The following is a 4427-nucleotide window of genomic DNA, read 5'->3' as shown; positions in this document are numbered from 1 at the left end:
CATGATGGTGTGATCACTCATCTAGAGCCAGACATCCTGGAATGTGAAGTCAAGTGGGCCTTAGAAAGCATGACTACAAACAAAGCTAGTGGAGGTGATGGAATTCCAGTTGAGCTATTTCAAATCCTGAAAGATGATGCTGTGAAGGTGCTGCACTCAATGTGCCAGCAAATGTGGAAAACTCAGCAGTGGCCACAGAACTGGAAAAGGTCAGTTTACATTCCAATTCCAAAGAAAGGCAATGCCAAAGAATGCTCAAACTACTGCACAATTGCACTCATCTCACATGCTAGTAAAGTAATGCTCAAAATTCTCCAAGCCAGGCTTTAGCAATACGTGAACCGTGAACTTCCTGATGTTCAAGCTGGTTTTAGAAAAGGCAGAGGAACCAGAGATCAAATTGCCGACATCTGCTGGATCATGGAAAAAGCAAGAGAGTGCCAGAAAAACATGTATTTCTGCTTTATTGACTATGCCAAAGCCTTTGACTGTGTGGATCACAAGAAACTGTGGAAAATTCTGAGAGAGATGGGAATACCAGACCACCTGACCTGCCTCTTGAGAAATCTGTATGCAGGCCAGGAAATAACAGTTAGAACTGGACATGGAACAACAGACTGGTTCCAAATAGGAAAAGGAGTCCGTCAAGGCTGTATATTGTCACCCTGCTTATGTAACTTCTATGCAGAGTACATCATGAGAAATGCTGGACTGAAAGAAACACAAGCTGGAATCAAGATTGCTGGGAGAAATATCAATCGCCTCAGATATGCAGATGACACCACCCTTATGTCAGAAAGTGAAGAAGAACTAAAGAGTCTCTTGATGAAAGTGAAAGAGGAGAGTAAAAACGTTGGCTTAAAGCTCAACATTCAGAAAACGAACATCATGGCATCCGGTCCCATCACTTCATGGGAAATAGATGGGAAACAGTGGAAACAGTGTCAGACTTTATCTTTTTGGGCTCCAAATTCACTGCAGATGGTGGCTGCAGCCATGAAATTAAAGACACTTACTCTTTGGAAGGAAAGTTATGACCAACCTAGACAGCATATTCAAAAGCAGAGACATTGCCGACTAAGGTCCATCTAGTCGAGGCTATGGTTTTTCCAGCAGTCATGTATGGATGTGAGAATTGGACTGTGAAGAAGGCTGAGCCCCGAAGAATTGATGCTTTTGAACTGTGGTGTTGGAGAAGACTCTTGAGAGTCCCTTGGACTGCAAGGAGATCCAACCAGTACATTCTGAAGGAGATCAGCCCTGGGATTTCTTTGGAAGGAATGATGCTGAAGCTGAAACTCCAGTACTTTGGCCACCTCATGTGAAGAGTTGACTCATTGGAAAAGACTCTGATGCTGGGAGGAATTTGGGGCAGGAGGAGAAGGGGACGACAGAGGATGAGATGGGTGGATGGCATCACTGACTCGATGGATGTGAATCTGAGTGAACTCTGGGAGTTGGTGATGAACAGGGAGGCCTGGCGTGCTGCGATTCATGGGGTCGCAAAGAGTTGGACAGGACTGAGCAACTGAACTGAACTGAACTGATACATGGAATAATGTCATTTGCAAATAGCAGTGGCTTTATTTTCCCTTTTAGTTTGTGCATGTGAAGTCTCTTCAGTCATGTCTGACTCTGTGCTGTCCCATGGACTGTAGCCCACCAGACCTCTCTGTCCTTAGGATTCTCCCAGTAAGAATACTATAGTGGGTTGCCATGCTCTCCTCCAGGGGATCCTCCCAACCCAGGGATGGATCTGTATCTCTTATATTTCTTTCATTAGCTAGCAGCTTCTTTACCATTAGCATCACTTGGAGAGCACTTTCTTTCAATTTTGATGACTTTTATTTCCTTTCTTATCTGATTCCTGTGGCTCGGCTTTTCAACACAATGTTAAATAGAAGTGGTGGGTGAGAGTGAGCATCCTTGTTTTGGTTCTTAATGTGGAGGAGAGGCTTTCAGCTTTACAATGTTGAGTATGATGTTAGGTGTGTTGTCACAAATGGCCTTTATTATATTGAGATATTATTATACTGGAGAAAACCACTAGACCATTCAGGCATGACCTAAGTAAAATCCCTTATGATAATACCCTGGAAGTGAGAAATAGATTTAAGGGACTAGATTTGATAGACAGAGTGCCTGATGAACTATGGATGGAGGTTCGTGACATTGTACAGGAGACAGGGATCAAGACAATCCACATGGAAAAGAAATGCAAAAAAAGCAAAATGGCTGTCTGAGGAGGCTTTACAAATAGCTGTGAAAAGAAGAGAGGTGAAAAGCAAAGGAGAAAAGGAAAGATATAAGCATCTGAATGCAGAGTTCCAGAGAATAGCAAGGAGAGATAAGAAAGCCTTCCTCAGCGATCAATGCAAAGAAATAGGGAAAAGAACAGAATGGGAAAGACTAGACATCTCTTCAAGAAAATTAGAAATACCAAGGGAACATTTTTGCAAAGATAGGCTAAATAAAGGACAGAAATGGTATGGACCTACAGAAGCAGAAGATATTAAGAAGAAGTGGCAAGAATACACAGAAGAACTGTACAAAAAAGATCTTCTTTACAACCCAGATAATCATGATGGTGTGCACTCATCTAGAGCCAGACATCCTGGAATGTGAAGTCAAGTGGGCCTTAGGAAGCATCACTACAAACAAAGCTAGTGGAGGTGATGGAATTCCAGTTGAGCTATTTCAAATCCTGAAAGATGATGCCGTGAAAGTGCTGCACTCAATATGCCAGCAAATTTGGAAAACTCAGCAGTGGCCACAGGACAGGAAAAGGTCAGTTTACATTCCAATTCCAAAGAAAGGCAATGCCAAAGAATGCTCAAACTACTGCACAATTGCACTCATCTTACATGTTAGTAAAGTAATGCTCAAAATTCTCCAAGCTAGGCTTTAGCAATACGTGAACCGTGAACTTCCTGATGTTCAAGCTGGTTTTAGAAAAGGCAGAGGAACCAGAGATCAAATTGCCAACATCTGTTGGGTCATCGAAAAAGCAAGAGAGTTCCAGAAAAACATGTATTTCTGCTTTATTGACTATGCCAAAGCCTTTGACTGTGTGGGTCACAAGAAACTGGAAAATTCTGAAAGAGATGGGAATACCAGACCACCTGACCTGCCTCCTGAGAAATCTGTATGCAGGCCAGGAAGCAACAGTTAGAACTGGACATGGAACAACAGACTGGTTCCAAATAGGAAAAGGAGTACATCAAGGCTGTGTATTGTCACCCCGCTTAGGTAACTTATATGCAGAGAACATCATGAGAAATGCTGGGCTGGATGAAGCACAAGCTGGAATCAAGGTTGCTGGGAGAAATATCAATCACCTCAGATATGCAGATGACACCACCCTTATGGCAGAAAGTGAAGAGGAGCTAAAGAGCCTCTTGATGACAGTGAAAGAGGAGAGTGAAAAAGTTGGCTTAAAGCTCAACATTCAGAAAACTAAGATCATGACATCTGGTCCCCATCACTTCATGGCAGATAGATGGGGAAACAGTGGAAACCATGTCAGACTTTATGTTTTTAAGCTCCAAAATCACTGCAGATGGTGACTGCAGCCATGAAATTAAAAGACACTTACTCCTTGGAAGAAAAGTTATGACCAACCTAGATAGCATATTGAAAAGCAGAGACATTACTTTGATGGCTTCACCATCAGGGCTTCCCTGGTGGCTCAGAGGTTAAAGCGTCTGCCTCCAATGCGGGAGACCCAGGTTCGATCCCTGGGTCGGGAAGATCCCCTGGAGAAGGAAATGGCAATCCACTCCAGTATTCTTGCCTGGAGAATCCCATGGACAGAGAAGCCTAGTAGGTTACAGTCCACAGGGTCGCAAAGAGTCGGACACGACTGAGCGACTTCACCACCTTACCTTACTTTGTCAACAGAAGTCCCTCTAATCAAGGCTATGGTTTTTCCAGCAATCATGTATGGATGTGAGAGTTGGACTATAAAGCTGAGCACAGAATTGATGCTTTTGAACTGTGGTGTTGGAGAAAGACTCTTGAGAGTCCCTTGGACACCAAGGAGATCCAACCAGTCCATCCTAAGGAGATCAGTCATGGGTGTTCATTGGAAGGACTGATATTGAAGCTGAAACTCCAATACTTTGGCCACCTGATGTGAAGAGCTGACTCATTTGAAAAGACCCTGGTGTTGGGAACTATTGAGGGCAGGAGGAGAAGGGGACGACAGAGGATGAGATGGTTGGATGGCATCACCGACTCAGTGGACATGGGTTTTGGTGGACTCTGGGAGTTGGTGATGGACAGGGAGGCCTGGCCTGCTGTGGTTCATGGGTTCGCAAAGAGTCAGAAATGACTGAGTGACTGAACTGGACTGAACTGATACTGAGATATGTTTCCTCTATACCCACTTTGATTAGCATTTTTATTATGAATGAATGTTGAATTTT

General features: G+C 43.6%; 1 non-coding gene across 1 annotated transcript; it reads left to right on the top strand.

Moving 5' to 3' along the window:
* Window positions 1–3677: 3677 nt before the first annotated feature.
* On the top strand, window positions 3678–3749 carry TRNAW-CCA (transfer RNA tryptophan (anticodon CCA)). Its single transcript has one exon. It is a non-coding gene; the product is annotated as a tRNA-Trp (tRNA).
* Window positions 3750–4427: the final 678 nt, after the last annotated feature.

The sequence above is a fragment of the Ovis aries genome, chromosome 3 (assembly GCF_016772045.2).
Source record: "Ovis aries strain OAR_USU_Benz2616 breed Rambouillet chromosome 3, ARS-UI_Ramb_v3.0, whole genome shotgun sequence".
Lineage (NCBI taxonomy): Eukaryota > Metazoa > Chordata > Mammalia > Artiodactyla > Bovidae > Ovis > Ovis aries.
This window is presented reverse-complemented; position numbering and strand designations above follow the sequence as displayed.